Source organism: Bubalus bubalis, chromosome 13 (genome assembly GCF_019923935.1).
Source record: "Bubalus bubalis isolate 160015118507 breed Murrah chromosome 13, NDDB_SH_1, whole genome shotgun sequence".
Classification (NCBI taxonomy): domain Eukaryota; kingdom Metazoa; phylum Chordata; class Mammalia; order Artiodactyla; family Bovidae; genus Bubalus; species Bubalus bubalis.
In genome coordinates this window covers 63,396,826-63,410,179 of record NC_059169.1, presented here as the reverse complement: position 1 = coordinate 63,410,179, position 13,354 = coordinate 63,396,826, and the positions used below count along the sequence as shown (strand labels likewise).

General features: G+C 34.4%; 1 protein-coding gene across 9 annotated transcripts in view; it reads right to left on the bottom strand.

Annotated features, from left to right (window-relative positions):
- NBEA (neurobeachin) overlaps positions 1 to 13,354 on the bottom strand; it is a 656,478-nt gene that overhangs the window by 489,122 nt on the left and 154,002 nt on the right. The window lies entirely within an intron of this gene.

The following is a 13,354-nucleotide window of genomic DNA, read 5'->3' as shown; positions in this document are numbered from 1 at the left end:
TCAATTCTTATTATCTTGAAGGAATTTTACTATTTAAATATACAATATATCATAAAGATAGACCTAAAATATCTGAAATGAGTAAGATTGAATATATAACCTAAGTTCAATTCAAAGACAGTTCTTTGGGTACAGGAAACTGGCTTCTCAATTTATGTTGTACTGAAACAATGAAATTACCTCAGCCAGATGGGCTTTTTAAATGCATTAAGAAGAATGGAATTAATAATGTAAAAATCTGAAGGTTCCCCCTGAAATTCAACACCCTCTCCACTTACTTAAGGGTGCTTTTAATCTCTTAAGAAACCTAACAGGCAAAATAACTGTCAGAATAAATTCAGAAATAGATTACGTTCTAACAAGATTTAAGGTACCTGTAACAGAGGAAAATCTTTTGACTTTTTCATATGCTTTCATCTTTTGGGTAGCCCAATCTACTACTGAGAAACACTGAAATCTTGCAAAAGATTAATACATATATAAAATATCTAAAACATAGTTTCTATGCTACTTCTTTCACTACAAAACTCTTCCAAGATGAAAGCGATCCTAGTAGGAATAAAACCGTAAAAGAAATCAACTCAAGTCCATACCCAAAATAATTTCACACTCAACATAATTAATTTCCAGTGATACATACAAAAAACATCCCACAAGTTAGAGGAGTTAAATACATTCACAGTTCAAAATTAGAAAGGTCTAAACCAAAAGCTTCTAACTCCAGGTACTTTTAGCAGTCACTTTTGGACCAAATGTACCTGAAGATGCTATCTCAAAAGACCGCTACCTAACTGGCTACTTAGGCAATAAACCCTGATACACAAATTGTCATTCATCAATTCAGACATCAAATGGAGATACATGCTGAAATAAGTAAAATACATTTATCTTCAAAGTCAAATAAGGAAAACAGTGAAATGTGGGACAGCAAAATGTGAGGACAGATGAAGTACACTGGGGAGCACATGAAATCCTTAGGCCCTAAGCCATGGAATCTCTCCTCAGTAATTTCTACCTTTTCTTTCAGCTTCAGGACTGTATTGCTATCACTGTCTTGGCTGTCAGGGAACATTATTTAAAGGCCCTACTAAATATTAGTCAGGCTATTACACATTTTTGCCTTTCTTGCTCTGGTAACAGATTTTAATTTTATGTTTCATCAGCCTATTTTGTTTCTGACAAGATATATTAGAGCAAAAAAATAGACATTTGTAAAATTGCAACTGAAATCTTTCAAAGTTTGTCTTATGAAGAAAATGAAATTTTAAAATTTGTACATGTAAAGGAATAAATTCCAAACCTCTTATGGCATCATTATGTGTAAGTTTATAGCATTTACCAGAATGTACACAGTATGACAACCAAACAGCCTTTTGATCATCTCTGTTCACAGTTCTCTATAAACAATTAATAGGTATTTATTAAAAGGTTCCAATGTAAAAAAAGATAATGCTTAAAGCCTATGTGTAATTTAATTTCAGCCAAAGGATGTTCACAATGCTCTAAATGTCCTAGGATCTTTACAAAAGCTTTCTGGGCATGTTACAAGTGGGACCACCACTATATATGTAATCCATGAATACATGCGAAATTTAGAAATTTAATGATGAAACTCCCTAATACCTAAGAACTTCAAAGCTTCAAAGGAAAAATAGAGATAAATTATAAGGACAAATAGGTGATCTTAACTATATATTCATATGCTAACGCCTTTCAAGAGCAAAACATGCAAAGCAGGGAGGCCAAATAGCCAGGTTCTTCTCCTGATGCTGGCTCTACTTTCAGCCAAGCCCCAGCCTATTTTACAGAGGTAGGATTAAAAACATACCTTGTAAGTGCTGAAACCGCAATAAAATAAAATCAATATTAAAACAGCTAGCTACACAGAAAGGTGAAATAATTATTTGATAGTTAAGCTTCACATATGTTCAAGAATTTTCTATCCTTTTCATAATTTATTTCATTTTTAAATGATCTTAGTTAAATCAACTCCTTTACTTCTTTTCTGTGTGTTTGTGTGTGTATATAACATGTTACTGTAACTCCATCACAATCAAGATAAAAACAAGTTCGATCACACACAAAAAACTCATTTATCCTTAGACCTTTACAGTCACATTCTCCCAACAGCCAAAACAACCTTGGATAGCTACTTGTCTCTGATAGTGATATAGTTTTGACTTTTCAAGAAATATTATATATATAGAATCATACTGTATGTAATCTTAATATGTACTTCTTGACCAAAATATATTGTCTGAGAATCATCCAAATAGTTGCATGTATCAGAAGTCTCTTTTTTTTTTCTTAACTTTTAATTGATGAAGAGTATTCCCTTGAATGAACAGACTATCTAAAGGGCACATCTGAATTGTACCTGTGCATGCTAAGTCGCTTAAGTTGTGTCTGACTCTTTCCGATCATATGGACCATACCCTGGCAGGCTTCTGTCCATGAGATTCTCCAGGCAAGAATAATGGAGTGGGTTGCCAGGCACTCCTCCAGGGGAACTTCCTGACACAACCCAGGGATCAAACCCGTGTCTTTTATGTCCCCTGAATTTGCAGGCGGGTTCTTGACCACTAGTGCCACCTGGGAAGCCCAAATTGTACCAAGATTATGGCAATTATGAACAGTCGGACTACTATAAACATTCACATAAAGGTTTTTGTGTAAACACTTTTCACTCATTTTCTCACAAATACAAATCCAGGAGTTGAAAGTTGTTATATAAGTACATGTTTAACTTTATAACAAACTGCTAATTGTCAGAATGGCTGTACCATTTGCCAATCCCACCAGTAATATGTTCCAGTTGCTCTTCATCCTTGCTAGTACTTGGCATCATGCATATTTCATTTTTTTTTAGCCCTTCTAAAAATGTTCAGCTACATCTCAGAGCCTTTTAAATATATCTGATAAGAATGTTAAACATTTTTTCATGTGCTATTTTGACATCCTTACACCTTCTTTGGTGAAGTATCTGCTCAAATCTTTTGTCCATTTTTTAAAACTGGATTTTATGCTTTCTTACTAGTAGTGTTCAAGAGTTAGTAGTCTTGATATACGTCCTTTGTCAAATAAGTGATTTTCTATCATCTTCCTCCAATCTGTAAAAGGTCTTCTCATTGTTTCTTTTGTTGAGTAGAATATTTTAACTTGGATGAAGCCAGTATCAAATTTGCCAGTCTTTTTTTGTATATATCACACTTTTGGGTCATGTCTGAAATGACTTTGCCTAGCCTAGATCACAAAGATTTTCTCCTATGTTTTCTCAAAAAGTCCTACAGTTTTATATTTTACATTTACAGTTGATATTTGAGTTAGATTTTATTAAGGTGTGAGGTTGTAGTCAAGATTCATTTTTAGCATACAACTATCCTTCCTCCTATAGGGTTGATTTTGCACCTTTGATAAAAACCAAACAAACAAAACTAAGAGTACCTATTTTAGTTTTAGACAGAAAAGACTTCAGGGGAAGGAAAGTATCAGAGATTACGAACAGCATTACCCAACGATAATGGAGTCAATTTTCTAAGAAGACAACATCTAAAGTGTATATACCTAACAACAGAGTTTAAAACTATGTAAAACAAAACTGATACAATAAGGAGAAATAGATGAAATCATTATCATAGTTGGAGATTTCAACATCCCTATCTCAGAAATGGACAACTAGTGGTTAGAAAACCGGTTATGACTTAGTTGAACACAACAATAAACAAACAGCTGGAGATAACTGACAACTATATACTACTTCATTCAACCACAGCAGAATAAACATTTCTCTCAAGCTCACATAGAACATTCACTAAGATAGACTGCATTCTGGGAAACAAAACACATCTAATAAGTTAAAAATAATGGATATTACACAATCTACTCTCAGATCACAATGAAATTAACTAGAAACCAGAAAGACTTTAGACAGAAAGATAAATAGAAAATCCCATAATGTGAACGTTAAACAATACACTTCTAAATAAAACATGAGTCAAAGAAGAAACCTTGAGAGATAGTAAAAATATTTTGAATGAAGAAATGAAAATGAAAATATGACTTTATCAAAATTTGTGGAATAAAATGAAAGCAATGATTCCTGGGAAATTTATAACATTGAATGCTGTGATACTGTGATTTTAATAAAAAATATCTATTTGTTCTTGGCCCCCATTTCTGGCACAGAGCTCTGACACAAAGCTCCCTTTAAATTTCTTAAGGGAGGGGAGCAATAAAGGTGTCTTTTGTCATGTTAGTGAAGTGATCTTTAGAATTTACTTAAGGATGAAAGCTAGTTGCCAACATGCCCCTGCTGCTGCTGTTAAGTTGCTTCAGTCATGTCTGACTCTGTGTGACCCCATAGACGGCAGCTCACCAGGCTCCCCCATCCCTGGGATTCTCCAGGCAAGAACACTGGAGTGGGTTGCCATTTCCTTCTCCAATGCATGAAAGTGAAAAGGGAAAGTGAAGTCACTCAGTCGTGTCCGACTCTTAGAGACCTCATGGACTCCAGCCTACTAGGCTTCTCCATCCATGGGATTTTCCAGGCAAGAGTACTGGAGTGGGGTGCCATTGCCTTCTCTGAGTTGCCAACATAGCCAACCATATAATCAGAGGTTTGGAACTTTCAGTCCAGTCCCTCCCTCCTCCCACCCATTTACCTCCAGGGAGGGGAGAAGAGCTGGACAGTGAGTTCAATCACCAGTAGTCAATGATTTAATCAGTGATGCCTATATAATGAAGCTACCATTAAAAAAAAAAGAAAAGAACAAGGCTGGGAGAGATTCCAGGTATGTGAATAAAAGAAGGTGCTAAAAGGTCTGGCACATCTGGAGAGGGAATGAATGCTCTGTGTCCTTTTCTCATAGCTTGCCCTGTGCATCTCTTCCATTTGGATGTCCATCTGTATCCTTTATCATCCTTTTATAAAGGAATTTATAAAGTCCAGTAAATAAAATGTTTCCCTAAGCTCTGTGAACCACTCTAGCAAAGTAACAGAATCCAAGGATGGGAGGTTGAACTTCCAGTTTATAGCCAATCAGAAGTACTAGTAAGGATTTGGACTTGTAATTAGCATCTGAAGTCCAAGGAGGAGGCTATCAGAACCTACAATGTACAGTCAGCTGGTGAGAAGCACAGGTGATAATCTGGACTTGCAACCGGCAAATAAAGTGAAGAAAGCAAGTCCTGTGAGACTGAGCCCTTAACCTGTGGGATCTGATGCTATGCCAAATTTGAGTGTCAGAACGGAGTTAAATTATACAATACTCAGCTGGTGTCACAGAGAATTTCTTGGTGGAATGGAAGGAAAACCACACTTTTGCATGTTGAAACAGGGGTATTCAGACCTCTGTAATGAGGTAATTTTTAAAAATATATTAAAAAAAACCCCTAAAATCAATAATATAAATTTCTAATTTAATAAGCTACAAATACAGAGAGTAAATTCAATTCAAAGTAAACAGTAAAAATAAATAATAAGAATCAGAGTATAAATCAAAGAAATTGAAAATAGGAAATCAACTAAAGCAAGAGCTGATTCTTTAAAAAGATCAATAAAATTGATAAGCCTCTGGTCAAACTAACAGGAATAAAAAAAGAACAAGACAGGAATACTAGTATTAGAAATAAAAGAAGAAACATAGCCACACATCTCATGAAAAAAAAGAAAGTGTGAGCAATTCTATGCTGACAGACTTGAAAACCTAAATGAAATTCAGAACCATTCTGCCAAAAGTCACACAAGAATAAACAAACATTTTGAACATATCTACATCTATTAAAAAAACTGAATCAACAATTAATAAGCAGAAATCACCAATCCCAGATGGGTTCATTGGTGAATTCTACCTAACATTTAAGGAAGAAATTATACCAGTTAGTTCTCTACAGATTTTTCAGAGCATGGAAGCAGAGGAACTATTTTCCTAACTCATTATATGAAAAACTAGAATGAGTTAGGAAAAACTATCACTCAAATCAAAACTAGACAGTCATAATAAGTACATTCTAGACCACTATCTCCCATGAACAAATAGGTGAAAATTCTCAACAAAACCTGACCAAATTGAATTTAAACAAGATAAAAGAATTATACACTATAACCAAATGAGATTTATTCAAAGTATGCAAGACTGGCTCAAGATTCAAAAATCATTTTATGTCATCCAACACCCATTACAAAGCATCCCTGATGGCTCAGTGGTAAAGGACATGCCTGCCAACACAGGAAACTCAAGTTCGATACCTGGGTCGGGAAGATCCTCTGGAGAAGAAAATGGCAACTCACTCCAGTATCTTTGTAAGGGAAATCCCATGACAGAGGAGCCTGGTGTGCTACAGTCCACAGGGTCACAAGAGTCAGACACGGCTTAGCGACCAAACGACACCAACAACAATTACCCATACAGCAATATGCTACAGAAAATTCTCAAGTTCATGTCTATAGAGGTAGGAAAAGCACTGGACCCAATCGAACAGCCATTCATGATAAAAACTCTCAGGGAACTAGGAATAAAGGGAAACTTTCTCAACTTGATAAAGACTATAAAAAACCTACAGGTTATGTCATATTTAATGATGAAAAATTCAATTTTCCCACTAAGATCAAAAAGAAAGTAAGGATGTCCCCTCTCACCATTCCTTATCAACACTACACTGGAAGTCTCTGCTAATGTGATAAGACAAGAAAAGGAAATAAAACATATACAAATCAGGAAAGAAAACACAAAACTGTTTTGTTCACAAATAGCATGATTATCTATTTTAAACATTTGAAATAACTGATTGAAAAAAAAAAACCCTCCAGGAACTAGGAATCTATTAGTTCATTCATTGCTGGTAGGAATGAAAATGGTACAGACATTTTGGAAGAGTTTGGAGGTTTTTTATGGGACTAAACATACTTCTACCAGATAATCCAGCAATCATGATCCTTTGTATCTACCCAAAGGTGTTGAAAACGTATATATACACAAAAACATGCACATGGATATTTATAGAAGCTTTATTTTTAATTGCAAAGACTCAGAAGCAACAAAGATGGCCTTCAGCAGATGAATGGAAAAATAAACTGTGATACATTTAGACTATATTTAGTGCTAAAAGGAAATGAGCTATCAAACCATGAAAAGACACGGAGGCACTTTCACTGCATATTACTAAATGAAACAGGATAATCTGAAATAGTTGCACACTATATCATTTCAATTATATGATTCTGGAAAAGGCAAAATTATGAAGACCATAAAAAGATCAGTAGTTGCCTGGGGACAATCTACAGGGTAAAACAAAAAATAAATTTAGGGAAGTGAACATACTTGTTATGATATTATAATATGGCTATACGCCATTATACTTTTTTCAAACTTATAAAATGTGTGACACCAAGATGAGGTCTTAAATATGGAGTTCAAGTGATTATGATCTATCAAAATATATTCATCCTTTTAAAAAAGATGTTAAAATTTTGGTGACTGACACCGATAATAGGGAGGGTATGTATTTGTGAAGAAAGGGAGTATATGAAGATCATTTCTGCTACTTCCTTTCAATTTTATTATAAATCTAAATGTTTCTGAAAAATAACAAAAATAAAAATCCATTTTAAAAAAAAGAATGTCAAAAGTAACAGAAAATGAAGAACAGGTTATGAGCTTTTATTTGGAGGAGGCTCAGTCTGAGATAATTTCCTCATGGTTTGGGGTATATGAGCCTAAATATAAGGATGCTAGAGAAAAACCTCTGGGTGTTTTCCATCCAGGTATTAAGACCATGAATCCAGAAACAAAATAAAATAAAAGTCCATAAAATTACAATACTAAATTAATTAGAATGATACCTTATTAATTATTTTATTAAAGATTTCACTTATTGCACCTAAGGTCAACATATCCATAGGAGGGAACAGGAAGAGAGCAGAAACACTTGGGAGTTTAATACACAGTTTCCACCAGAAATATTCTGTGCTTCTGAGTATGAACTGTGAATATTCAGGCATATGGTAATTTTTCTCAGAAAAGCTAGTGATACTTACGCTAGTTTTAGACTGTATGAGTATCATAATATCAAACTGAATGAAACAATTTACCTTATTTCAGAAGCAATGTAAAGACATAGAAAAACTAAAAGAAATGAATGCTATTCCATGCATAAAATAACATCTTCGATTACAAAATATTATTAAAATGTTGAAGAACAAAGAATGTGGATATGCAAACTAGAGGAAAATTGAGGCAACAAATGCATGAAGATGTGACTGGTTGTCAAAATTCCTGAAATTAATAATTTGTATTTCATTCCTTTGCCAAAACAATGCCTTTGTTTGTTTGTTTCTGGTCAAATATAAAGCAGAAGCCTTCCTTTATGGCAGGAAAAATTCACAAAGCAAAATTACGTGTTGTAAATTAAAACAGCACAAAATAACAGAGCACTAAAAACAAGTTTCAGTAAATGTAAAGGAAACTTTTTATGAAGGAATTATTGTAGAAAAGCGACCATTTATGGAAAATACTTTAAAATGGGCTATAGAAAAAAAGCTTATTTGAAAAGTCAATGTAATCAGACATCGTAAGTCTGAAAGAAACAAAATGTCCTTTCTTGTTGATAGCTGACAAACCCATTAAACTGTTAGATTACTACAAACTGTATTACCAGATATTTTCTGTAAAGGATCCACTGAGTAAAAAAACTTTGCTGACAAAGAAAAGGTTATTTGAACATTACACTATATTTTCCCTATGTTTCAGGCAGAATACTGTATTTTAATTTTTATTTACAGATTAATTTCTACAATAAATTCAATGTAAATTCCATTTTACTCTACTTAAATCTCACTAAACAAATTATTATTTGGTTTTCCTCCTTTAGTAGTAATAGGGGTGTGTGTGCTGTTGTTGCTATTGTTTATAGTCACTGAGTCATGTCTGACTCTTTTGCAACCTCGTGGACTATAGCCCACCAGGCTCCTCTGATCATGGGATTTCCCAGGCAAGAATACTGGAGTGGGTTGCCACCTCCTTCTCTGGAGGATCTTCCCAACCCAAGTATTGAACTCCAGCACTGTCAGGTACGTTCTTTACTACTGAGCCACATGGGAAGCCCCAGTAGTGGTACGCTGCTACTGCTAAGTCACTTCAGTCGTGTCCGACTCTGTGCGACCCCAAAGACGGCAGCCCACCAGGCTCCCCCGTCCCTGGGATTCTCCAAGCAAGAACACTGGAGTGGGTTGCCATTTCCTTCTCCAATAATAGTGGTATACATACATCAAATATATTTTCTGAGTCTGTTTTGCTTCAAAGAACACTTTCATTACCAATTTTATAAACTTAAAAAAAAAAAAGCCAAAATAGCAAATATGCATATAAAGAAGTGAAAGGTATATATATTCCTAAGAAATATACAGAAAATAATTCTACAGATACAGAGTCTTAAATGTTTAAATACTTCTGGAAACCAAAATGATAATAATCATATTCTACATATACAAACAACAACCTCCATAAGGGACAGAACCATTACACACAAGAACTGATTTAACTTCTTTAGCCTATCAGTTCCAGTGAAACATATGTAGAAATATTTGATATTATATGTATAATAGGCACTTTTCCCTGAACTAAAAACAAGAAAACATGGTCAAAGAATTTTTATATCACTTTGAAGTGTAAGTGGAAATTTAGGTTGTTAAGACATTGAAATGCTAAAATTTTCAGGTAATTTTGTTAGTTGATATATGACCATGATGTTAATCAGAACTTCAAAATGAAAATTTAATTATTAAAGGGGCTATAAAATTCAAGAAAATTACTGGAATATCTTTGGCTAGCCAGATATTTTTTAGGGAAAAAAATCGATTTACACCCACTGAAGAAACGAGTCATAAATATTCACCTTACAAGAGTATTCTTAATTATAAGATCATTGACACAAATGTTTTATGGGATTTGCTGAATTTTTTATAGCTTATATTCGATCAGTCTATTAAACAACCTGTATTATAACTAGAAACAGAAAGAACACTTTTCTGATAAAAATATTTATATAATTACAAGAATTCATTTACATGATCACTTGTGGTTGGTTTTTAGTTTATAAAATTTGTCAGTTAAAAATAGCATTAAAATACATTTTAGTAATACAAAATTCCATCACATCAAATAGACTACCTACTATTCTCTGAGGAAATAAAACTCAATAATGCTTACTATGTACCAGAGGCTCCTTGTGATAGATATTTTATATATTCTATCTTACTTTAATTCATATTACTATCAGATAAAGACTGCATTACTAAAATCACTCCACACCTTGCAAAGGTGATTCTTAAAGAGTTAATAATTATGGCAGTTCAGAGTGAGAGTTCTGGAATTAGGCTTTCAGAATTGTAATTCTGGTCCTAATCTGCCACTTAATCTCTGTGACCTTTAACAGGCATGAAATTTTTCTCTCCCTTATCAGCAGAGAGGATTAAATGAGATAATATAAACAGCTAATGGCATACAGTAAGCTCTCAGTAAATGCCTTGGGTTAGTACTACACGCCCTCAGATAGCCCCAGCACCTAAGAACAGATAGTTTAAAACAGAATACAAGTTTGAGCCTTAGTTTGCCCTAACAACAAAAGATGCATAACACTGTCTCTAAAAAGAGCTACTCAGTGTATTTTTAATCCTTTGATATACAAAATCCTACTTATATCTTGTGCCAGTAAACAGGTATTTTTTCAGAACACATTATTCCTAAGTCAAACACATGGGGAAGATTTGTTTTGCTTTCTATCATCTATAGAATTCAGTAACATGTACTCAAAAAAAGAAGTTGGCGGCTAAGTTGGAGAAGATAGGACATTAATTGTTAATGTCTTGATATATGATCATTCAAATCTAAGGAATATGGTATTTCTAATATATAGACTCTTCGTTACACATAAAATACAGAAGCCATGATTATTTCAAGATTGGAATTATACTTCTTGAAATCATTTATTAAACATTTGTTCATTATTTACTCATTATATAAGTATTTATTAAACCTTTAGTGAAAGGCAATTTGTTTAATTATTGCTCTCAATGACCGCTTGACAGAATGGGATTGAAAAGTCCAATACAAACATTATTAATCCATGAGAAATGAAAAAACTTCCAAATAGCTTTCATCACTGGCAGAATTACTCAAGGTGATGATGGTGATTGAGAATCATTATGAATAGGATGGAATCACTATAACAACTCTGCCTAGATGACTTAGTCAAAAATATCACATTAAAAATACTGTATGTGTTTTCAAAAGCTATCATTTATTACATTTTTGGTTCACTTGTTTGTTTCACGATAAAGGCTAAACTACATGTCAAAAGAAAAAGCAGTGAAAAATCTTACTACTGGATATTTAATGGGGATGCTAATGGGGTAGCTACAAAATCTAAAAATCAGCTAAAGAACACCATCTCAAATTCTTGCAGGTATTTTATAACTCGGTATTGGCTTCCAAACATGGGTTAACACATTCCTCACTTTTAAACCACTATACCTAGAAAATGGATAAACAGTTCACAATCAGTTTTAATCACTACAACTGAAATTCAAAGTATGAGTCCTACTTCATCACTTAAATAAGTAATTTTCCATTGTAAATAACATCATTGGTAGAACAGCTCAAACAGAAAATAATATGACTCCTACCATAACAAGCAATCTCTATGCTTGATGAAATATATTTAAAATATAAAACCGTAGTATTAAGATAATCTTAAATAACCCACTGTCATCCGAATAACAAACCCAGCATATATTCAGTGCCTATTGTATCAATCTACATATTTTATTGCATTTAATAATCTAGTGAGCTATTTTTATTCTAATTATATAATGGTAGAAACTAAAGAACAAAATAGATAACACACTCAAAGTTGTATTAATAATAAATGCTATATAACACAACACTTCAAAGCAATTATACTCCAATAAACACTTCTTAAAATAATCATTGTTGCTGTTGTTCTTCTTCTTCAGTCCCTGAGTCACGTCTGACACCTTTAGACCCTATGAACTACAGCACCCCAGGCTTCCCTGTCCTTCACCATCTCCTGGAGTTTGATCAAACTCAGTGATGCCATCCAACCATCTCATTCTCTGGGGCCGCTTTGTTCTACTGCCCTCAATCTTTCCCAGCATCAGAGTCTTTTCCAATGAGTCGGCTCTTCACATCAGGTGGCCAAAGCACTGCAGCTTCAGCATCAGTCCTTCCAATGAATATTCAGGACTGACTTCCTTTAGGATTGACTGGTTGGATCTCCTTGCAGTCCAAGGGACTCTCAAGAGTCTTCTCCAACACCACGCTCAAAAGCACCAATTCTTCTGCACTCACCTCCTTTATGGTCCAACTCTCACATCCATACATGACAACTGGAAAAATTAGCTTTAAATATACAGAACTTTGTTGGCAAATTGTGTCTTTGCTTTTTAATACTCTGTCTAGGTTTAGGTTTGTCACAGCTTTCAAGGAGCAAGTATCTTTTAATTTCATGGCTGCAGTCACCATGTGCAGTGCTCTTTGAGCCAAAGCAAATAAAATCTGACACTGTTTCTACTTTTCCTCCCATCTATTTCCATGAAGTGATGGGATGGGATGCCATGATCTTAGTCTTTGAAAGCTGAGTATTAAGCCAGCCTTTTTACTCTCCTCTTTTACCCTTTTCAAGAGGCTTTTTAGTTCCTCTTAGCTTTCTGACATTAAAGTGGTATCATCTGCATATCTGAGGTTGTTGGTATTTCTCCTGGCAATCTTGATTCCAGTCTGTGCTTTCATCCAGCCTGGCATTTCACATGATGTACTCTGCCTATAAGTTAAATAAGCAGGATGACAATATACAGCCTTGGTGTACTCCTTTCCCAATTTGGAACCAGTCTGCTGTTCCATGTCCAGTTCTAACTGTTGCTTGTTGACCTGCATACAGGTTTCTCAGGAGACAGGTAAGGAAGTCTGGTAGTCCCATCTCTTGAAGAATTTTCCACAGTGTGTTGTGATCCACACAGTCAAAGGCTTTTCTATAGTCAGTGAAGCAGGAGTAGATGTTTTTCTGGAATTTCCTTGCCTTTTCTATGATTCAAAGGATACTGGCAATTTGATCTTTGGTTCCTCTGCCTTTTGTAAATTCAGCTTTCATATCTGGAAGATCTTGGTTCACGTACTGTTGAAGCCTAGCTTGAAGGATTTTGAGCATCACCTTGCACACATGTGAGATGAGCACAACTGTACAACAGTCTGAATTCTTTGGCACTGCCTTTCTTTTGGATTGGAATGAAAACTGATCTTCTCCAGTCCTATGGCCACTGCTGAGTTTTCCAGATTTGCTG